The sequence below is a fragment of the Dermacentor silvarum genome, chromosome 8 (assembly GCF_013339745.2).
Source record: "Dermacentor silvarum isolate Dsil-2018 chromosome 8, BIME_Dsil_1.4, whole genome shotgun sequence".
NCBI classification, from domain to species: domain Eukaryota; kingdom Metazoa; phylum Arthropoda; class Arachnida; order Ixodida; family Ixodidae; genus Dermacentor; species Dermacentor silvarum.
The window spans coordinates 69,936,161-69,961,103 of record NC_051161.1 but is presented as its reverse complement, the minus strand read 5'-3'; the positions used below and the strand labels follow the sequence as shown (position 1 = coordinate 69,961,103).

At 43.8% G+C, this 24,943-nt stretch overlaps 1 long non-coding RNA gene across 2 annotated transcripts in view; it reads right to left on the bottom strand.

Annotated features, from left to right (window-relative positions):
• Positions 1–1,094: 1,094 nt before the first annotated feature.
• The window catches only part of LOC119461398 (uncharacterized), a 42,500-nt gene continuing 18,651 nt past the window's right edge, over positions 1,095–24,943 (bottom strand). Inside the window, exons 2-5 of one of the 2 annotated variants that reach the window (XR_007468397.1) lie at positions 8,474–19,849; positions 7,854–7,939; positions 4,184–4,238; positions 1,095–1,190 (exon numbers count right to left, since the gene is read on the bottom strand). This is a non-coding gene — a long non-coding RNA (uncharacterized LOC119461398). The remainder of the gene's footprint in view (positions 1,191–4,183; positions 4,239–7,853; positions 7,940–8,473; positions 19,850–24,943) is intronic. The other variant, XR_005193976.2, reaches the window with a different exon arrangement.

Sequence of the window (24,943 nt, the reverse complement as noted above, 5' to 3'; positions counted from 1 at the left end):
GACCTGCATCGAGTGCTTCTATGTGTTCAATAGGCAGCATGCATTTCTGTATACGAAAATCCTTCAACCATAGCTGTGCGCGTCCCTGGTGCAAAAAGCGACCAGAACATCCCCACAAGATCTCAAGTCCACTTGTATCTACAACAATTTATATGCTTTTCGTCCATCTTAACGCGTTCACTCAAGTAGTGCGGCTTTCTCTATCTTCTCTCTGTATATTAGTCCCTACATCCCCTTTCCATGTCCGCGGTAGCAAAACTCATAGCGCCTGGTTGACCTGCCTGCCTTTTCTCTCTCTCTCTGTATTGAACAGAAAGCAGCAGCTGAGATCGGTGCACTTATGCCCAGCTATCTGTCTTCTCATTTATTCATTCTCTCTCCTTCTTTTCCAACAGCAGTTAACAAGGTTTGCAAATTTGAATAATGAATAGAATGTTCGCTGGTTCGATGCGGTCTTCGATTAGCAAAGTCACTATTCGTAAATAGGAATATGCTTTAAATATTTTTCACATATTTTCAACTGTGCTCAAGAAAACGTTATGGTAAAAGTACGACAAACTTATTATTCGCGGCCATACAAACGTAGAACATGACAAGTTGAATAGTAGACCAGAATGCGTTGCTTAAGAAGCCAGACATTAACAAATGAACCACAATCATTCACACAATCCGAAGATCCAAGGGTATACGAACAAACAACATATTTGTTCCTTATGCTCCATTTATCTTTTTAATAGGCCAACCTTCATAACCTGTCTTGTAATAACGAAACGTCCCAACGCTAATAATACCAGAATGTGAACATTCTTTCATGTTAACTATGAAAACAGCTGTTCAATATTGGCAAGGTATTCAACAAGGATTTCGAATGGCTTGCACTTCGCCTTTGGCACTGTTTAATCGTATCCGTTTTCGTTTAACGATTAGCTTTGGCACACCCGATGATAATGATTTTAAAAGGTAATTTCTACATACTTTCGTGCTCTTTATTTTCTCTGTGCTATGAAGTTGATTTCTTGGAGGTCTTGAAACTTCAGGTGTATGTATCTCATAAAACTAAAACCGAGCTATTTGAAATCAGCTCGGATGCAGTATTGGTGAGCGCAAGTAACTTTATTGAGCAGACAAGCAGGTCGATCTCGTTGGTGCTGATCCATTGGTCTTTTAATCGTACACACCGTGTTTGGTACCTGCATAGATCGATGAAAGTCTGTAATTTTACTGCAAAGCACAACAAACACAACATAAGATCATACTGGTAGTCGACATAACACAGTGTAATCAACCATGCTAGAAGGAAACGCTTGTGTGCGGACTTCCCTAAACAGCAAGTATTAAATTAATTGGTTTCTTTAATGATATTCCAAACGCTGCAAACTTTTGTCACCAGTTGCCAGTTACTGAGGGGTATATGGGAGCGTATGGGAACAAAGAAGCTCGAGAACAAGTTAAGGACCGCACAAGTAGCGATGGAACGAAACATGTTAGGCGTAACGTTAAGAGACGGAAGACAGCGGTGTGGATCAGAGAGCAAACGGGTATAGCCGATATTCTAGCTGACATTAGAGAAAAAAATGGAGCTGGGCAAGCCCTATAATGCGTAGGATAGATAAGCGTTGGAACATTAGAGTTACAGAATGGGTGCCAAGAGAAGGGAAGCGCAGTCGAGGATGGCTGAAAACTAGGCGGGGTGATGAAGTTAGGAAATTTGTAGGCGCAAGTTGGAATCAGCTAGCCCAAGACGGGGTTAATTGGAGCTCGCAAGGAGAGGCCTTCGTCCAGCAGTAGACGTAAATATACTCTGATGATGATGATGATGATGATGATGATGATGATGATGACATGGGAGGATGCGAGGAAAACAGAATAAGGGCCTAGAAGTGAGGTAACCGAGATGCCCAATTTTCCTAAGTCACGACCACATAAAGCAAACACGCAATGACCCAAGGGAAAGCATAGGGGGAATAACTTGTTTAATATAGAGAAATATTGAAATTTTGGATACGGAATCAATAAACTGGACACTGGGAGTGGTAATTAGCCGAGGCCGCCATTGACAACGTTAGTGGCTGACCGTAGAGGTTTGGGCTAGTCGATACATACTCGACAGGAGAAAGCACAAAAAAACGCGGAAGACAAGAAGGGAAACACGCACCAGCACACAGTACCAGTACATACACATCAACACATTAGAAAGTGGACGATAAGATAGCGCCGCGGTATATCAACTGATACGAGCATCGCACGCGTAATGCGAATTCCTGCCTTCGTATTTCACCTCGGGCCAGTTACCTTTTCGTTCATTTTCATTTATTTAGAATTTATGCGCTTCACTTATCCAATCAAGTAATTCCGCTTATGCTTTCCTTGTTGTCATTATCTGTTGGCTTTATGTGACAATAATGTACTAAAAGCATACAAGACGCAGAGGAACATAGTCATCAAATTTTTAGAATTAGTGTGTTTAAATCGATGTGAAGTGTAGTTATAACATAGACACACTTCCTATAATGTGCAATAAAGTATACAGTTCAAAGTCAACAAGCGCTGCAAGAAAACGCTGCAATATGCAGCAAAGGAATACGCCACAGATTGCGCGAACCATTGCAACATTCACAGAATGAAAAAGGACTGGAGACCTAAGGGACAGTTTATCAGATAAACACACAATATACACGTGAAAAAAAAAAGAAAAGCAATCAGGTGGCCAAGCAAGTATAGCTACGAATCTTTACACCTTTACGATAACCCAAACACTTCAGGGACATGAGTACCATCTGGTGGTGCTCTGACGGTACTTGCATGCTTTTTGCGGACTGCTGAAATTTCGAGTGCGGCTTCTTACAGTACCTGTGCACGGACATTCTAATATTGCTCTAAACATTAGCCTACAACTGAAGTTTCAATGCGAGCTTTTTTTAGGAACAGTCAGCCCGCAGGTGTAGCGCTTATCCTGGCAAATGTTGCCAGTTATCTCTCAGACTTCTGGTGTGATTGTTTTTTTATGGAATAAAACGTAATATTGCTTCCATTGGGCACATATTGATATCATTGGTTGATGATCATTTTGATTTGTTACCATATTACAGACCCCCAAACTCTCGCAACCTTAATACGCGAAGCTTATGAAAAAAAATTATTTCAACCATGAAATACTTCTCAACGACTTCTCAACGCAACTTCTCAAAAGACTTCTCAACGCAACTCATGATGATACACAGAATATAGACATTTGTTGTTTTAGCAGCAATAGTTGTTTCCACTACTTGTATTCGCACTACATGTCGTAGTTACAGTAAAGCAGTTGCTTTTAGGTTAAGAACAATCTATTATCATGTGAAATATTTCTGCCATGAGCTCTGCTTGCATAACAACGCAGTGTGATTTTTCTGAGGAATTATTCACAATCGAAAAAAAAAGCTGAGAAATTTTTTTTTATTTGTTCACTTGAACTACACATTCGTTTCAGAGTTCTCAGCCACTAATAGCATAATGAATACAAGATGCAAAATAACACGAACATTACTACAGCCTTCATAACTATGAGGTTAGGAAAGGTTAAACGGTATCACTACAATGACATCATGGTAATATATCGTTCCATTATAGTATTGCAATCGAGACAACAATCTAAGCTGATGCTCAATGTAATTTATGCGTAATTTCATTTCTTTGTAAGTAGTTTTATATTGCACTGTCGCGTATCTGCTAACAGACGCGTTCCCTTCACTGCGAAGTAAACTATAATGAGAAAGATCAGAGGAGACTGCCGTTCTCACAGGTGAAAATACAGGTACTCTGGGATATAATCAGTTGTCACTATAGTGCTTGCCATAGCGCTCTGATGCTTTTGATCTGATCGAATTTTTTTTGTTTTCGTACCTGTGACGGTTTGCAGCTATAAGCACGTTAAAAACCTCCACACTCATAAAGTACGGTAACACTAAAGAACTGATCCGTCCATGGGCTTAGCTTTCCAAGCAGGATAACTAGTATGTCTAACTGGAAGATACTAGAAGATATGATCTTCAACGGCTTGTCAGCCACTTCCAAACATGAGGATTTCTTTTTAACGAGTGTGGGGTAAATCATGCTGCCCTGCTAAATCTGGTGTAAGAATGTCGTGTAGCACTCCCGCTGCAAAATGGACTAGCAAGAGGACTCGACGAAATAAAGTACTCACATGCAGGCCCCACAAAAGATGGCTCGCAGGTTTCGTTTGGTTCGCAGTAGTAGTTCTGGAGCAAGAGAAAAATTCCATTATTTCTTTTTATCTGTATTTCATTTGTTTAACCGTATCTGATATTTTAATACTGTTTATGGCTTAGAGTGCGACAAGCAAGCAATCAAGAACAGAAAACATGCACATTCATCTATGACGTTGTCATGGCTCTCCTTTATATGTTTAGAGGCCCGCAAGGCACTTATCACGCTTTATAAAATTGCACAACCCATGAGCAATCCCTATGTTTTAAAAAAACGTTTTACGTAATAGTTAAAACGCGGCACTTTACATGCCGTTTTAGTGCAGTATCAACAAGTGTGAGAGAAGAAATGCTGCAAACAAGATATGCATTCATGTGTTCTCGCTCATAGAGAACGATGCCAATCCGAAAGCACCACATGCCCACATTGTGGTGCATATATGCAACAGTAATCCAGTGTCAATTTCTTCACTGGGTAATACTGTGAGACATTCTATGACTGAAGCATGCGACTACATATGTAACTGTCTGTGCAATTAGCCACTAATATTGAACGTTCCTGTAGCAGAGCTTCCAGTTTTTACTGAAAGTTTGAAAACGTATCAATGATGGGTGGCTAGCGGCACGCCTTCAAATGTGGTAAGCTTTCTGGTACCTCTAATGTATCATTGTGATGAATCGTTACTACGTGCTCCTTAAACAGCTTCTCTCTGTTCTCTTCGTTTTTTTTTCCATTTTTTTTCGTTTAATAAAACGGAGAGTCTTAAAGTGAGACAAGTGGAAAGTGCCATGCAAATGCATGACCTAACACTTTGTTGCACAGTTTCTCATTTCCCCTTTGTTGTGTTCGTTCTGATCACGTTTCGTTTTCACCACACGAGACAACATAACATTTGTGATATCGGTGACGTTTTACCTACTGCCACATTTTGATGCAAAGCAGCTAGAACCAAGGCCAGAGCATGTATGGGGCCTGCGTCTTTTCTTTTCTTTTCTTTTTCCCTTTTTTTTTACACAGAGCATTCCTCCATCTAGTTTTACTTCGTTTGTGCAGTGCTGTTACGAACCAACAGAGCTGGACTGTGGCCAACTCCTTGAAACAAAAATGCGAGCACACAATAGCCCTTCTATGAGTTCTGAATGTGAAAGCAATAATGTCCAATTCAACAACGCTAAGTGGTCCTTCGAGTTAAGAACTCCTCGCGGCATGCGAGCGCATCCAGATGCTTGGCCACCGCCTCCTAGGTAGCACAACGCTGCTGGACTTCGCTCCGTTATGACATGCTACCTTAGCTTACTGCAATATAATCTAATAAGAACGCTTCCAAGTAAGCTGCGGTGATTTTGACGTCACAAGTTTCGTCACGCCTGGCTTTCTTTTTTAATTATAAGGTTTTACGTGCCAAAACCACAATCTGATTATGAGACACGCTGTAGTGGGGGACTCCGGGAAACTTTGACCACCTGGGGTTCTTTAGCGTGCATCTAAATCCAAGTACACGGGTGTTTTTGCATTTCGCCCCCATCGAAATGCGGCCCCCGTGGCCGGGATTTGGTCCCGTGACCTCGTGCTTAGCAGCCCAACACCATAGCCACTAAGCAACCACGACGGGTACGCCGGGCTTGGCAAAGAAAATTTCGGTGCTAGTAGCATGATGTCATAAACTAGAGTACAGAGGCCTGCTATCTAGGGGCGCTGGTTTAGCCCAAGTAGTAAAGCACTCGGCTTGTGAGCGCGTGGTCGTAGGTTTGAACATCACTACCACAAACGCTTTTTATTTCCAATTTACTCTGTTTCTTGATACTTTAATTTTCTTTATCCCAATTACTGAGGTGTAGTTAGAACACCGGCGAGAGCTTGCGTAGACAAGGAACACGGAAATAACAAAGGCTTTCGAGAGCGAGAGCGAGGGTGACGTGGCTTCATGGCGATGCCCTCTCACCCCACGCAACACCTGCAGGCACGTCAGCGCGGCAGCAGGAGTACCCTTTTACCCCCTCTGCTCTGTCGAGGCTCGCACGTTAACTGGCGTTGCAGCCAATGGGAATTTAGGTGCCGTTTCTCTGCTACAGATGCCGGGTTTCACGCTCAGTGGGTCATTCGATGCTTTCGCATCAATCATTCATCACTGTCATATCCTACCTAAACATCATGGAATGCCTGAATTTGTTTAAAGCCTGTCCGTGCGTAATCTCTGGGGTTCTGCGTGGCTACTTGTGCTGTGTGGCACCTGGTCGGTCGGTATCGTGGTGGTTGTATTTGCGGATATATACTAAGGTTATATTCGTGCTATATGCAGGTACAGCACAGGGCTTTCCATACCGTTGATGAACGTTGATGCCGTTGGTGAACGTAGGTTGCTGAACAAAGCGGAGCCATTATGTATACCTCTATTCTGAGAAATAACAAATAGGTTACAACATAAAACCTAAACATTTGCTGGCAACTGCTAAGTCCTTGTAGAGCACAGAAATTTCCCATTGACATAGGGCGGTTGTGTCAATGACTTCTTTCATTTATTTTATTTGTTTAATCAAGCAGTGTTATGTTTTCCAGTGGGTATGTGCCACTGTAACAAAAAAGTTAGAAAATATTCCGTTATTACTACAGCTGTCATTGCCATTTATACCTCGACAAACATCTTACATGACCATCGTCCCCATGACCTGGCTGCGCAGACGTCTTACGGTCCATCCTCCTAAATACGTGTTCGCTTTTCGACACAGCTTGTGAGCGGTGTAGTGTTTCAACATAAAACTTGCATGAGACTATAAAAGTGTAACCTTTAATAAGGGTAAACAATACATTTGGTTGCATGGCGCCATTGGATGATATAAAAAGATCAAAGCATAGTTAGCTGTGAAGGATTTATTCGCACCGTTTAACTTGAGTAAAGCTTTACCTAACATGTGCAACGCATCTGTCTAATTTTTTGTATTTTTTTGCATGGTGCGAGCTTTGTCCTTTACTTCGGAATCACGGCTGCTTCGTTACGCCCAGCTGCTGCCTTAATTTGTACCATTAGTATGCGTTGGCAAAACATCGATATCGGTTATTCATTGGTTTTTGATATAGTGTGCTCAAAGCGTTCTCAACAAGACTCTACACCTGTTTTTCGAATCATGAAGACCATAATTCCTAAGACTTCTGCCATCTTATGAGCTCCTTGAAGTAGGGTACGCGCCCACCAATAACCTTCGGCGCCAGAACTCTTCGACGACTATTTCCTTGCTGTAACACTATTCAGGTTTATTAGCAAAATGCAACCAAATGAAACTTTCCACTGCTTTTTCCTGAGTAGGCAGCGTTGTAATACTGTGACGAACTTGATTACTTTCGCTCACAGAAGCGCAGGTCATGTGATATTTTTTTTCTAGACCATACAATGTGTCGTGGAGTATTATCCCTCTAGGGCCTCGTGCATTCACAGTAGATCTGTTCGCAGAGTTTGTTTGTCTGCTAAACGTCTCTTCTGACTGCAGACAACAATTTGTGCTTTCTAACCGACTTTTCATACCAAAACAAGAAGTTTTGCGGTCACATACAAATAAAATAAAAAATAACCTTCATCACTATTTTTATGTACGTAGCCCAACCAGTCAGTGGTATTTTGGAACTAAAGTTTTTTAACACAAAATTGTGCTTACCCCACATTTCTTGCGTTGCTGACGCCCCCGTGCGCCCCCTCCTCTGGCGGGACCTTTGCCAGCTGGTGTCGCCTCCGTCAGCATCACTGCGGGAGAACTTGACATTGAAGTAGTTTCCCATAGTTCCGTACCCACGAATATTAAGAGAATCTTACATCATATGAAAATGGCAAAGTGAAAAGGGACTTATAAAAACACAGTTCGCATCTTTACCATATCGACCGTTCTCTCAGTCTTTGCTGCAATTATGCTGCCTTATTTTATTATCATGACGAGTGTACATAAACCTCCGCAGTGCACTCTGCTAGTGGCCAGCGGACACCGTCCGGTATTATCAGTTTAATTTCAAACAAGCTTCAATTTTCGTAAAGCGTTCAGTAGGTCAGTTTATTGTAATCCAAGGTCGGTGCTCTTCGTGTTTTTACTGGAACTTTGATACGCATGCATGAACGACCACCGTGTATAGTCGCTTACTTAGAAAGCTCCAGGTCAATGTCTAGATAGAAGCCCACTTCGGCTAACAAATTACTGTCTTTAAGATTGACAAACATAACTTTAGAGGTATGTATCCTCCCATCCCGTAGGAGAGCTTCAAAAAACTTCACCGCCTCGTAACGCACCTGCTGAGACAAGAAGGATAGCCAGTACGAGCACCGTTGTCTTCATCGTGGTGTTCTAGGAACTTGCAGGCGAGTGGCGATAAAAGACTAATCGACTCAAGCGCAGGGGTCTATACTCGAGCCAGAATGTTTTCATTACGTCCGCTGCAGCTTATATACGGACGCTGTTAGCGAGGGACAACATTCTTGCATCACTCCAGGCTACTTCCAGAATATATATTATCATTTACCATGAGGTCTTTTCCCTTAACCTTGTTTACGAAAGCTGGGTAAACTGAGCACGTAGCTTTGCGCAACCAACTGTTCTCTTAGGCTCGCTTCGCTAAGAGTGAGAAAGTAAGAATAAATGCTGAAAGGCGTTGAGCCAATTCTTTGCGATGTGAGCACCGATTTGTTTGGCACGTTTCCTAGAACGGCACGTAAACATCGTGCGGCCTTGTGCTGCTTGCTGTGTCCGTACTTAGCAATGAGCTAAGCTTCCAGTCAAGTCCAAGCTAAGCTGCAAATATAAATTTTATGTCTGATTATTACTTGATTATTATGTTTCATCGAATAACTGTGTCAAATGGCGTCAGTCACTGACCTTCAAAATGTATTGGTACGAAAATTAGTTTTTCCTTGTTTCCGAGCATTCGACGCGGCGTGCTATGGCGGGTTTGGTTTTATGGTAAACACTACACATTTTAACACCGTTTGATGGGCTTTGACTGTTTCACACAACTAACACCTTCGCAATCAAATGCTTATTTACAATAATTGATAGAAAGAAACTAAGGTTGTTTTTCTGGCTTTCGGGACGAGTAAATATGCTGATAGGTACGATGCAGAGCAGGAAAACTGCGTGCTGTAAACGCTCATTGCTATCGCTATCCAACTATCGCGCCAGATAAATTTAAGCGCGTCAGAAAGTCAGAATATGTACACTTTTAAATGCGAAGCATTTTTTGCCGGACATTTGCCAGTTTAAGAGTATCTATCTATATATCTATCTATCTATCTATCTATCTATCTATCTATCTATCTATCTATCTATCTATCTATCTATCTATCTATCTATCTAGTCGGCTACATCTTGATGCGATCATGGTTGTTTCGTTAACTTGGTGTGTACCAAAATTGGCGTAGTATAACAAGAGTGTTTGACGAGCATAAATGATAGGTCATGACATGAATATCTTGACATGCGTGCCATGTTGGTAATGAAATGCATGGCAGGGTGACATCGTGATGCCATTGTGGTCGTTTGATTACCTTGATATATACCAGAATGTACATCACATGACGTCCGCCTATGACACGCATAAATGACAGGTCATGACATGAATGTTCATGACAAGTATGTCACATATCATGACATGAATGGCTGTAATGACGAGAGATATGTCGTGAACCGGTCGTGGTGATTTCATTAACACAGCATATATCAGAATGTGCATGCATGACAAGCATGCGGTAATGAATGACATCTCATGACATGTCATATGTCATGACATGAATGACAAACGACAATATGTCTTAACAATCACTTCATTAGCTGGGGTACATTACAGCGTAAGCGTAAATATGTGTACTGTCATTTCGCAGACGTACGCTCCCGTTACGCACAAAACTGCATGATTTACAAACGCGTTCGTCCGCCTGATAACGCTTGGCTGAACGTCAAGTGATGTGCCATAACCAGCTCCCTGCGCAATGCTCCGTATAGCATCGATTCCCACAGGGCGTGGGATCTGCCGGCTTTTTTTTTTTTTTTTACTATGGCTTCTCTGCGCGAAGCTGCCGTTTTGTGTTCGTTGTCACGTAGAACATTTTTCATTGCCTCAAGGGTAGGCGAGTTAGCCATTGAATAACTTAGCCATTCAAGAACTTGGCTGCTTCGCAACTTACCTGCTGAAACAGGGTGATAGCCAGTCTGAGCACTGGTGTCTTCATCACGGCGTTCTCGGTTCTTGCAGGTGAGGGGCGATCCAAGACTAAGCGGCAGAAATGCGATGGTCTGTACTCGATCGGACTATATTTTTAATGCGAAATCATTATATGGCCCCATTATGCGAAAATCCGGTGTTGCCATCGGTGGCGTTACCGAAAGTTACCGTTACTTTGCTAGAGAGACAGGGAGGTTTCCTTTTTTTATTTTTTGATGCGTTTTTGACGAATAATCATGATGAAAGCTGCTACACGCAACACGAAAACGAAGAGAAGTAAATCTCAGCTTTCATGATTTTCAAACTGTCGTTTAAGATATTTTCATGCGCACTATGTGGTAAGGAATAGTATATTTTTCAACTCTAGCATCTCTCAGCGAAGGCGCAGTTGTGAGCTCAAAGTCTTGCAAAAAAATTCTTGATTGCCTTACTGGATAAGTGGAATTAGCAAACAAACAATCCAACAACCTTAAGATGCAAAACTGGATTCGTTTACAGCGTAACTGTGAAAATCAATCATGCGGACACTCTTCTGGGAGTTGTGTGAGTATGCGCAAGCGTTGTGCCACTTGCTCATCTCCACGCAGCCCGGTGCCATTGTCAGTGTTACGAAACTTGACAAGTATAAACAACAGCGCTGCGGCGACACGAAATGCTGCGGATGGCGGCACAACATGAATTGATGAATCAAGCAAACTACTGCAGGTGGCGGAGCCAGGTGCTCTTATGATATTCTGATCATTATAGAGGCTGTTTCACATGCTGCGTCTGGAGCGACAAAAATCGCTGTAGTCGCACGCGTCGCAATGCGATTTTTAGAGGACTCATTTCACACGATTGCGATTTCAACAATGCGGCTGGTGCGACGCCCAGGGTTGCTTGCGGCCAAATTTTGTAGCATACACCGCATAATTTTTTCAAACGTAATAAAGAAACCTGTACATTACAAAATTATTGGCCTCTCTTTAATAGGAGCAAATAATACGCGTGTTTTGTTATTTAGGAAGGCTTCAAAGATTAATTTGTTTTGGAGTGCGCAACAGCGGTTTCTCAAGTTAAGTGCGAGGAGTTATGGCGGACGTAAGCAGCTGCTTGCAGCTGGTCGTTCAGCGCTATGTGCTGTCTCGTGTGTCTTCCATGTCCGCGTCGCTCTGCTTGCGCTACGACAAACTACAACATGACCTATCAACAAGCCCATATAGCTGTCCTCCTCACATATGCCGTATTCGGAATTCAGCTGCAGCGAAGTCGTCATATCAACGCAGAGAGACCGTCGCGCTACCGGTGCTTAACGTCAGCTTCTGAAGAACGGATCTGTGTACATTTCTCGTAATTGCGCATAAGTGGTTCCAGCTCCTAGCAATATTATGGCACAAACACGAAAGCTCCCGTCTTCCCCTGAAAGAAGTCGCAAATGATCTGTGTGTAATTACTGAACGTGCATTGGAATTTGTGTTGTGAACTTTAATCTTAGCGCCAGCCTGGTTACATAATCACAGCACACGCGGCGCGTGTGCTGTAATTAAGTATACAAGCCCTCTCTGAAGATTTCCAAAGGCGTATAAGGAGCTGCAGTCACTGCAGTCACTTAGGAGCTGCAGTCGCTTGTGTACGTAGCATCATAGCATTCTAACAGACATGGGCGTTGTCTACTTTCTAGTCCTGTCTCTCGCGCGGTTAGTATACCGTGAATCTGTATCAAGAAGCTTAAGTCAATATGCTGCAGTACGTAGCACAGCGGTGTCGCCCCAAGGAAAAGGTTGAATACCTTGTTAGGAGTATACATTTGTTTGTTTAAGAACAAAATATAACGCTAAAATTTTGTATTCGTAGTTTTAAGCGTAAAGTAAGAAACTATCGAAACTACCCGCCAATGGCATGCGTGTGCTTCTACCTGCTTCAGCACATTATCTTAAAGGTGGGCCTGCAAACCCCAGATAACCAAAAACATATGCAACTGCAGCAGGTGCTACGGTCCCTTCCCTGGAAATGAAAGCCAGCATCCCAATCTGTTAAACTAGTCATTTACTTAACCTGTATTAGACCAACGTTAGAGCATGCTAATAGGAGCCATTTCAAACTAGATTATTTCACCAAAATGAGAAAGTGCAAGGAAAGTGTCAAGGCACAATTTATTCTGGTATTCCCAAACGGATGGTATTAGCAAAACTTTACGCCTCCGTGAATTAACCAAATTCTGAAAACAGGGGAAGCAAATTCCCTTTCTTGCTGTCGAAAAGCTGCTTGAATGTCGATAACATACTACGTATGTTCTGGTGGAAAGTGAGGGGCACTGAAAATATCTCTAAGCTTTTGTATGAGCTTTCTTCATGAACAAGAATGGAATAGAACTATTTATCTTTGCAAGTCTCAGAATCCAAACATTGTGAAATTTTTGAGGAGACCTAATTAATTTTTAATATATAGACAATAAAAAGTGTGCCTAAGTACAAGCGCAGACTGAAAACACTTGAGTGGTTGAGTAGCCAGCTGTGGAATGCAACAGCGTCCATAGCTGCTACCTCAACGTAACTGCTAGGTTCCCCGTGAGTTTCGCCTATAGCCCATGTACCCGACAAGGGGAATGATTATGCGTGGTCCCATTGCAGTGTTGGTCCTGTGCTTTTCTTTCTTCTTTTGTTTGCTTAAAATAGGTGGCGGCCAACTTATTCCTTCTGCTCATGTATTTAGCATTTCTGTGCATCTTTTTATGTGCATGTGTTTGTACCATGTTCTGGTTGTTGTACTTGCAGTGATGCAAGCATCTTCTTTTTAAATACATTGCACCACAGTCATTTATCAACTTTGCTTTGAAATGACAAAATGTGGCCACCCAGTAATGGCCAAGATAGCCAGCAGCATTGGCAAAAAATATGATTTAGATTCAATGCACTTGCTGGAATCGACATAAGGCAAACCTTTCACACAACGGTCAATTAAATTCTGTAAAGGTAACTGCAATGTGTACAGTTGTCCTTATTTTATTCCATGCAACACGTACTCATATGCAATGTTTGCTTGTGCACCGCACAGGTCACCTAATGTAATGTGTACATAGCTCGGTGAACTCACTCAAGCATCGGCTGACTAAGACTTGGACCTAACCATGAGGCTGAGTTCGTGTGAGCCTGGCTGAGTAGAATTTTGGTGAATATGAGTAAGCTAGCTAGGCTGAGTAAACTTTGGTCGATATTGTCACGTGGTAGTCAGGGCAAGCTACGCTGAGTATAATTTTGAATATGAGTCAGAGCAAACTCAGCTGAGTATCATGTTGAATAATATATGAGTCAGAGCAAGCTCGGCTAGCGATAACTTTGGTGTATATCACTCAGAGCAAGCTCGGCTGAGTCGAAATTTGATGAATTTGAGTCAGAGCAAGCTCGGCTAAGTAGAACTTTGGTGAATTTGACTCAGAGCAAGCTCGGCTGAGTAGAAATTTGATGAATATGAGTCAGAGCAAGCTCGGCAAAGTAGAACTTTGGTGAATATGACTCAGAGCAAGCTCGGCTGAGTAGAAATTTGATGAATATGAGTCAGAGCAAGCTCGGCTAAGTAGAACTTTGGTGAATATGACTCAGAGCAAGCTCGGCTGAGTAGAACTTTGGTGAATATGAGTCCGAGCAGGCTCGACTGAGTAATGGTGGGGTATGTTTATACAAGCTTCTGCGTTAATACATGTAATTGCACACTCATTACCAACATTGCCTCCATCTTGTCGGGCACGACCCGTGATGCGTCTGCACACTATATGAGCTGTGGACATGCAAGAACCACCCACACTTGAAAAGATGCTATCATTCACAGGAAAGGAATGCAACCGGCTGACTTCGCACAATTTTGATCTGCTTTTGCTAAATGTGTTATCTACTGCTCATAAAAACAAGGTGTTTGCCTGCTTTTTACATTGTTGCATGTGTTTTACAGGAAGTAGAGAGAGGGAAGCAAGGAAAGGCAAGGATGTTTATGGCAATGTAGTTTCTTAGAATACTGGGATGTGTTACGACCAGCACAAACAAGAGAAATTCGATGCCCTGAAGTAAGCGCAGTATGAAATTACCTTTTAATGTGAGGGTTAATACAGGTGCAGTAAAGATACAAAGTCTGCAACAGATTGAAGGTTTATTGGTTTTTGTGCAGGAGAAACATGCTACTTTCAGAAAAATGACATACAACATAATAATGCTTTCAAAACAAATTGACGATGCTGTTTATTCCCAGTCAAAGCGCTAAATATGCTATTGGAGAACATTCATTGCGATATATAGATTGTACGTTCACTTTGCGAGCTTGATAAGCAGTCGCGTCTCGCAGTGGAAGTAACATAACCTTGAAATGAGATAAGTCATTGGGGAAAATCCGCGTGAAAGCTCAAACCAACCGACTGCAACTAAATGGCCGTGCGTATAGCGAGACCATTTGACCGCAGAACTTGTCCGTTGTTGCATATTCTTTAAGTTGTTCCGTACGTAAAAGCATACCGCGCTACAAATGTGGCGTTTTCGTATATCGCGAGTAGCTTGTACAGCCAGAAATAGGGACGACATCCGAAGGCCATGTCTTCCCGTGAGGGACACCTCGTAGTATTTACCAGCTCGCAGCATGTGTGAATAACGGAAAGGCATGCAAAAGTACCTACTATCAGCCCCAGAATTCAACATAAAAAAGCGTTGCCTGATTACCAACGTAGCGTGTCAACAAACGCGTAGAAATCACAGAACAAATCTGACCTACGAGTTTTTATCTGCCTTGTTCGCGTGGCGGTGCTGATGGTATGAAACCGCTTGCGCAGTCCACGGCTCCACTCAATTAGTTGCATCGTTCGAGACTTGTTCAGCGAACATTTAAAGCAAAAAAAAAGTATCTATAAACGTTGTGTTGAACGATCGACACCATTTCCGAAAACAAACCGCGAAATAGCTCTCGGCGCAATGTCGACGGAACATCGCTGCGGTCGCAGCCGATAATCGCAGGGTCGGCACTGCGACTGCGATTTTGGTCGCATGCGACAGAAATCGCACTTCCGGTGCGATGAAAATCGCATCATGTGAAACAGCCTTACGCCGTTATCGCTCTTTAGCGCCTCACCCATCCGCGTCGAACCATCATCAACTGCGATCAACTGTAATCCGGTGGTGGCTGCGTATGGCGCGGCCACGCAGGCTGTATCTTGAAAGCGATCTGCGAAGGCGACAAAGTGTGCCCAGTGCAGATAGGTGTGTGTGCGATTTGTTCTCACCGATTACTTCGCGTTGAAACGAGACGCACGGGCCTCTATCATGAAAGCGGTTTGCGATGGCGGCAGAGTGCGACAAGTGCTGACAGCTTCGGTAGCGCTTTGTTCCCACCGCCTAGTTCGCGTTGAAGTAAGAGGCAGCCCGAAGGTGAATTCGCTCGCCGCTGAGGGTCCTATTTTGAAAGCGATCGTCTTACATGACGGACGGATGAATGGTCTTCCTCGTTGGGTACGCATAGAAATGCTTACGCATTAGAAGTGTAATGGCTGAAGGCCGCACAAGGGAGTTGAAGCAAATTCAACTTGAATTCCACTTGAAACGAATTCCCAGGATGACACCAGTTTCGAGATATTAATTCCCGAACTCTGAGGAGAAATGCATCGGCGTTCCAGTTCCAGGCATCCCAGGAGGCAGTAGACGTCGCTTCTGCGCATTGTAAACGTACGCAATGCGCATTGGAGAAGTCTTGGATCCTTATAATCGAGAACCGCTCACGAAGAAAATCAACAACCATGGAACCAACCATCGACCTGCGAATAAGTTCTGGAAGAATCCCAAAAGTTGACAGACTTCGCATCCTTGGCTTACACTTAGAAAAGGTCGGGGGTCGGGGGCTTAGGATATGCTACACAGAAGGTACGATAACGACCACGCAGACCTTGCGCATGATGCATCGAGTTAGCAGCAGGAAAAACAGACTCAAGGAACATAACCTGACATGACTAGTGCAGGCTCTGATTGTGAGCCGCATTACGTACTCGGCACTGTATATAAAATCATTAGCGTCCAAACATTCTCGCTAGTGAAAAACCTTACGATTGTCCAGTCAGTCTACTGCGGTTGAGAGTTATATTCTAGGTACAACGAACCAAGGACATTCGCAAAGGAGATTAAAAATCGTTTCCTCCCAGCCACAGTTATGGCGTGCGCGCGCGGTTGCTGGGAATTTTGATGCGAAATGAATAATTGAGCGTTTGTGAAGGCCATGCAATGACAGAGGCGGCACTATTTCTCTTTTCAGACCTTTCTAGTGTTTCCTGAACACGTTCGCTATGCTTCATCTCTGGCCACTGAACACTGCTGATTCGTGACTTTCGTACCTAATATCACATTTTTCTGCAGTGCCCTTTGAGCACTGCATGCCTCGTCACACCAATGCAGCCACCTAATGCTTTAGAGCAATGTCAAACGTCCTAGAATACACTGTCTTCAAACAGCATCTTTCTTTTTTTTTTTTGGCGAGAAGCGGAGGACCTTTTTGTAAGTGAAAGAAGTAGAATTAGAAGAAGGAAAGGCAGGGAGGTTAGCAAGTACATAGACGGGCTAGCTACCCTGTACTCTTGTAAGTATACGGAGGGATTCAATGATAACCGGAGGTGAGCTCAGCAGAAATAAAAAGAAGATGAGGAAAACTGGACATGAGTTTGATGCAGCTCGCGCTCGCGACCCTTCTGGCAGTCTTATCACTCATTCCGCTTGTCCTCAAGAAACGCAACGCGTTCAACGCTTTCCGTGCTCAGGATCGTCTCGATCCATAGTCCTAGGGTTCTCGCTTCCGACAAAGAGAAATTAATAAATCAATTGAAAGCGTTGAAAATGTAAAATTATTTGGAATAAAAGTAGAGAAAATAATAAAATTTTAATTGAAAACCGGATATTGTTTTGTTTTAACGAGTATTTCTTTATTTTTTAATAGGGATTAAACGTATGAAAGCATTTATTGTAATGACCACATCAAGTGTATCAAGTTAACTTTATTGGGAGAAAAAAGGTTGTTACAAGCTTTTCTTAATAATTTTTATAATAAAATTATTAATTTCTCGAAAAAGAAGTATTAAAATCATGAATCTATCAAGAAGATTCAGATGGAAAATTGTAAACAAAATAGGTTTATGAATGCATTATTGATCTTTTGTGATCGTCCAGCCTGCTTAATGTGGTTAAAAGCAACTCCAGTTGCACTTAGGCTACGACATTCGAATAGTAAATGCGCAATCGTCTCCTCACAGCCTCGGCTGTCGCATGTAGGGTTCTCCGGCATTGTGATGCGAAGTGAATAGGCGTTTCTGAATGCCATGGCAAACTACAGGTGGCAGAATTTCTTTTTTCACACTATCGTAGTGCTTCCAGAGCACGTTTGCTTTGCATCGTAGCCGTGCCACTGAACACTGCCGATCCGTGACTTGCTTACCTAATATTACATTTTCCTGCAATGCCTTCTTTTTGTGCGTTTTTACGGGCCTAAACCAGTTCTGATTATGACCCACGCCGTAGTGGAGGGCCCCGGATTAATTTTGACCACCTGAGGCTCTTTAACGTGCACTACAACGCAAGCACATGGGCATTTTTGCATTTCACCTCCATCCAAATGCGGCCGCCGCGGCCTTGATTCGATCCCGCGACCTCGTGCTCAGCAGCGCAACGGCTTAGATATAACTGAGCCACCGCGGCGGGCTTCCTGCAATGCCGCTACAGCTCGGTCGATTGCAAGAGGGCTATACGGTCATTTAGTGATTTACTGATTTACATCTACATTTACACTTCCTGATTGACCCACAACACAGAATAGCTGCATTTGTGTCTGACGACCCAACGAACAATGAAAGTGCAAGTTACCATTATACGCACAAGACGTGATTTATCTCGGCAGAACAATACAATTCTCAGGCAATAAAATGCACACTTGATAAAAAAAGTAAATAATAATTCGGTCATATATAATGAATCGCAAGCTGCACTGGAGTCATTGGCTCAATATGTTATTGTGCCGATTCTTATTCGCTAACGCAGGCTGTCGCAAATGCACTAACCATAGCCATTCTTGGGCAGTGCACATAGAAACAAAACAAGACAAAGGAAAAACAAGACAATTTTGCTGGTCAAACAAATCAAAGTTTTTCTTGGAAGAAAATTATTACAGAGACACTGATTATGACATTCATGTTGGTAACGTATAAAACATCATCACATATTCACTCGCAATCAATAAAGGCGAACTCTTCATTTGATAGCGAAACTGACGGCTGGCTTATACACATGTTCTTGTTCTTTACTACGTTATATATGCCTCAGCCATTTCGTTTGCGGCCTGATCGTTGTGTTTCATGATGATTGAGATATCCTCAAAATAAGGCACGCATCCAAGATCACGATAATGGCTGGCAAGATACGACGACACCACCAGCTTTAAGAAATTGGCATACTCGCGAGGCCTGATATTTAAATACCGACCACTCTGTCTGATGTAGACGCTACCACACGTGCAAGGAATCATATGCACCACTCCGGAGGAACAATCAGTGTACTTATTCACATGATTACCAGAGCAAGCGCTATCACTCTCGCTCCTGCTCCAACCCTTGTACTACGCATAACAATCGCAGCGCATACACCACCAACTTTCTTGCCACGGGAAAAAAACCAACGTCAAGGTCACAATGTCCAGCCACTTTCTTTAACTTGTGGGAAATTGAGTGCATGGAAAAATTGCGGCAACTCTTTTGCGGTAACTCTGTGACGACGCCGGCTGATTAGCTGAGGGCGCTTTACCTTTCAATTTCTTTAACAAACGCTCAGAAGCAGTTACAGCGTTCTCCGCAAGCTGCATAGAGCGCTATCTGAAAGTATGCGGTTGAACAAGCAAACATGACGTCGTTGCAGTATCGAGTGGGCATCGAGTATCTGTGGTTTTCTATTAACATGAAAGTTAACCGTAAATTAAATGCCTCTCTTTACCGTTTACGACAGCACGTGTCCTGCACACCTTGCTTCTTTCAGCCAATAAAAAGGAACACAACTGCCAACTGCCCCTACTGTGACACCCTAGACACTTCTGTGAGCATTTGCTCATAGTTTCCGCAAAATGGCCAATAGAGAATTCATTTCCGATAGAAGTAAAGTCACTCGCACAGGTGTAAATGTTCTATTACGAAAGTTCTTGTTCCATATTTATGCCCTGGCCAATATATATATGTGCCTTAATAAGGCTACGCGATATTGTCGTTGCCAGCAATCTTATTATGCTTTGAACCGTAGATTTCTATTAGCACTTGGTGAATCGAATGTTTGATGCCTGGACTACTTGAAAAATTACATTCGGGTGCTATTTCTCAAGTAGCGCTTTTATTGTACAGTGCCCTCTTACTTAACGCGGGTACATATGGGTTGCTTTTCTTGGTTTAGTTTTCTTTTTTCTCGTTTACAATTATTTTTGCACGCTTAATGTGTTTGTGTCTTTTTGGAATAGTCTGCTGTTATATAGCCTACCTTCCCATCGGTGTGCAGTTACCAAACACACAAAACAAGCTAGAGCCCTACATGCATTACCATTCCGAAATGACCGCTTCATTTTCCGGAGCCGTGTCCAACGTCTCGTGATATGCTTAGTTCGCAGGGGGCAACAAAATTTGACTGTCTGTGACCAAGGGAGCCTGTAGCGGACAACGCAAGGCTCCCTGTAAACACTGAGTTCAATAAGGCCAAGACGTAGCAGCCGAAGACCAAATGCTGCATTTTATCGTCAAAACAAACAAGACACAGTTTTGCCCGACAGGTGAAGAAGTGATGGCAATAACAAATTATTAGGCAGCTACACGAACTAAGACTTAGTATTTTATCAGCTTTATCATCATCATCATCAACCTCATCATCAGCCTATTTTATGTCCACTGCAGGACGAAGGCCTCTCTCGGCAATCTCCAGTTACCCCTGTCCTGCGCTAGCTGATTCCAATTACTTCCTGGAAATTTCCTAATTTCATAACCCACCTAGTTTTTCGTCATCTTCGACTGCACTCCCCTTCTCTTGGCACCTATTCTGTAACTCTAATAGTCCATCCGTTATCTACCCTACGCATTACATGGCCTGCCCGGCAAAATGTTTTTCTCTTAATGTCAATTACAATATCGGTTATCCCCGTTGGCTCTCTGATCCACACCGCCCTCTTCCTGTCTCTTAACGTTACGCCTAACATTTTTTTGTTCCATTGATCTTTGTGCTGTTCTTCAATTGCTGTCGAGCTTCTTTGTCAACTTCCAAGTTTCTGCCCCATATGTTAGCACCGGTAGAATGCAAAGATTGTACACTTTTATTTTCAACGACAGTGGTAAGCTCCCAGTCAAAATTTGGCAATGCATGCCGTGTGCACTCCAACCCAATTTTATTCTTCTGTAAATTTCCTTCTCATGATCAGGGTACCCTGTGAGCAATTGACCTATTATAAACGTACTGCTTCACAGACTCTAGAGGCTGACTGGCGATTCGGAATTCTTGTTTCCTTGCCAAGCTGCATAAATCAGCAATATCAGGGGCATAAACTGCTGTAAACATTCGCTTGCCAACTAAATTAACAAACACGTTGTCATGCTCGCACAGGCAAGCAAGAACACGTCTCACTAGATGACCGAGGACACTCGCTGTCAGAACGCTGGGGTGATGAAGGGTGGTGGCAGCCGTAAGCGAATTACCTTTTTTACTGCCTCTAATTTCAACGCAAGCTGTGCGCAGGAGAACACAGCGCTCACCAAGCCATCAGCTATCTGTGTCCGGCTAGCCTTCGAATCCACTGCAGATTGTCTCCAAGATAGGACATGTGTAGCCGTGTTCAGCCACCGCAGCTGGAGTAGAAGAGGAGATTCGCACTAACCTGCGCAAACATCCAGCTCTCCTAGATAGCACGCCTGCGCACTCTGCTTCATGACGTCATGCCGCTTGAACCGAAATTTCCACTGCAATGCTCGGCCTGACGAAAGTGGTGACGTCAAAATCACCGCGGCTTACTCGGGAGCACCACCACTAGATTTTGTGGTAGTCGGGCAAGCTATCATACCGTCATGGATCGAAGCTCACAGGACTCGTGCTATCTAAGAGGCGTTGGCACATGTCCCCGCTCATCCCCCTCCACCCTGTTGCATGCGTGAGAAGACGGCGTGCACCTTCCCCGCCTTACTCCCTTGCGAGAAGACGCAAGAAAAGGCACCATCAAGCCACCATATTTCTTGGCTCACTCGCAAGCTTTCGCTCGCACCTACAGCATACGTCAAGCGGCTGCCATGTTGTCGCACTTGGACTTCACACGGAATATCACGGTAAGGCTACGGCGGAAATTCACCTGGAGTTTCCATATAATTGAATAAGAAGGCCCGCCATGTTAGTGCACCGCAACAACGGAACAGTCTTCCCAAGATGCCCACGCCGTGCGTGCACTTATACACAGGGATATCTAGCAGGTGACGCCGGGAAGCGTCAGCACTATAGGCGTGGTCGACTAGATTTTGCAGTGAATTACATTCTATATTTCTCCGTATGCTGCCCTACAAACATGCAGATCAGAATATGCTGAAATCTTAAGCAGCGCAGGCCGACCGACCGCGTCAAGCAGGCTTCACATTGCGATCACGCGCACCCAACCGCGTCAAGGCACCCAGCTGTCGTCATACGCTATAGGACCCCACTTAAACTTCTCAGCGCTGGTACAAAGGCTCCCTGTCATGATACCTAGGTAGAATTTGTTGGTTATCACATAACCAGTCTCCTGAAAATGTGTTCTCTTTGGCTTGATATCATCTATTTTAGTGTTTCTGGCTACGAATTGGAAACGTCATAAAAAGGTTTTGCGTGTTGAATCAGTACTCTGCGTTCGAAGCAGTGTACTTGCATCTGGCAATCGCTTGTGGAGATCGTTTCAGTAATGCACTTCAGACTGACACAGCCTATCATGGCAGCGTTTCCTCTTCTCGTTTTGTCCCCTTTCTGCGGTGCTGTTCTGAAACAGTGGTGCTGATCTGTACACATGTCTTTAAAACCTAAGTTCACCCCACCTCTATCCTAGGAAGAGATTTTGAAGCGGCCGGCCATGTTTTAAAGCGAAAGTTTCTCAGGTTACCCTCGAGAGTTTTGCGTGGCTGCAGCTGCAGTTTGCCGCTCGGTCGGTCGGTACCTCGGTGCAAAAATTTGTGTATGGAAAAAATTATGTCGCAAACGATTAGGATCAAACATATCAATTCTCTTTGTACAAGGTCGGCGGCCCACATAAAAGATGCGTTATAGCGCGCTGTGGTTCCACAAGAAACACGAAGCACAAACTTGACTTACATAGACATTCACTCTAAAAACATAGTTCCTGGAAAACCTTCTCATAGAGTGTTTGCTTTTCCCATAATTAAATGACTTTCTCAGAGTTTTCAAGCGCTGTTAGGAGAGTGTATTTTAAGGCCCCCCCCCCCACCCCCCTCCCTGACAGTTTTAGTACTCTCCCGCAAACACTACTAGCACTCCTCCCATAAGAGTGTTACTACCTCCCCCAACCTGTTGCTTCTACTCCTCCAACCCGAGTGCTTGTAATACCCCCAAAAGTATGCTTGTACTCCTCCAAATAGACTGTTAGTACGCTCCCATACAAAGTGTCTGTGCTCCCCCTAAAGGAATGTTTGTGCTCTCCCAAACCGAGTGAACATACTTCTTGAGAACAGAGTGCTAGTACTCCTCCGAATATCTGAAAGCACTCTCGATGTAGTACCAAGGTAACCTTAGAGCGGACTCGCAACACTTGCATATCATGGATATTCCATTCCTTCATAACACAGCTCCTGCACTCATGCTTGGTGGATTTGATTTACTCTTTTCGCAGCCGATTCACTGGAGAGAGCGAGATAAATAACATTTATTTCCACCAGTCAATTAACGCCGCAGAAGATGGTCTTCCTCCACAGCGCTTCTATCGTAGGCACGAACGACGTCGTGTACGTGGACGCCGCGAAATATAGAGATAGGACTGCCCACGTGGCTGTAGCATCATGGAGGATGGATCCCCGATTCACTGTAATGAATTTTTTAAGCGAAGCTTTATAGGCTCGCAAGTGTCGGCGGTGGTGGTGGTGGTGTCACGCTGAAAAATGGACTGGTCCTGGCGATAGTGCAGAAAGGGTCCAAGCTCAATGCCACGTGCCAGGGACTAGAAAGGAAGAAAGAGACCCAAAAAGAAAGAAAGAAAGAAAAGAAAGAAAGAGAGGAAGACAGAAATAAATAGAGAAAAAAGAGAAAGAAATCACGTGCGGCGCAAACCTGCATTGGAAATGCCACACGCGTTATCACGTGACACGCGCGCGCCCATTCAGGTTCGTTTGGTGTGTCGCGAGGTCCTAAGGACATGGAAGGAAAGCGGGTTGGCGCTCGCTTCTCCGGGCTTCCCTCACCTCAGATCAGTTTTGGCGAACAAATGAGAAGGTCACCCATGGTGCGCTCTGCAAAGACACAAACTGCGTTTGATGAACGCCCGCGTGAACTCGCTCGTGAAAGGGCTTGTCGTCGACGTCCGTGAGGCCTTCCCTAGCCGAGCCTCACGTCAGCGAAGAGCCGACGACCCCGAGGCGAGGACTTCCGAAGCCGAAGCCCGCCGTCAGCGACGATCAGAGAATCCCGAGGCCACGTCTTCCGAACGTTGCCCTGACGAAGGTCAGATACACACACGACAAGCTTCGCTTACCCTTATTTTCTCGACAGAGGATGGGCTACTGAGTTTCTCTTAAAAATTCAATATTTTCAATAATCAAACTTACAGTCACACGAGAAACCAAATGAAATTTCGAGAAACGCGTTGATGGATATTTAAATCCGCTTACATGGATGCCCTTCAAGTTTAGAACATATCTTGTACAAAAACAGTTTGCATTTACACCTCAAAAATTGGATTGCTAATGGAATGTAGAAGTATCTCTTAATTTTAATGGGCTTTCCGTGCTTCGTATACGTACGTAGTCACTCATGTCACTCAGTATAAGCATGCGGGTGTTTTCGACTAGCAGTATTTTGTTCAATTCCGCATTAACACTTCGAGAAATTTTTCCGCTACAACATTACGCGCGGCCCAGCGTGAGTGGACGGCTTTTCCTTTGCACAGCGCAGCATCGCCTTGGTGCATAGAGGCGTATCCCATGGCGAATGAACATCTTCGGCTGTTTCCGCAATTAATTTTCGTCTACTAAACACTGGCAAAATTCGTATCCCGGCGCTGCGCGGCTTGTGTCGTGCTGTATGAACGTGTTCGTCCAGCGTGCAGTCGCGAGCAAAAGTAATGACATGAGCAAAACAATTGACTTTTTTCTAGCGCAGACGTGAAACCTGGAATTGTCTTATTATATTACATAGGTCGCACAGGCACAGGTAGCTTGTAGCACTTCATTTCAGCCGGCATGCCTGTGACGAAAAATATCTTTTCAGATACCGTGGCCCTTTTAAACGCTTTCTCCCGAGGATACGCACTGGGCGTCGGCCATGGGCTCCATGGTTCGCCCACACTATTCATGCGAACTTTG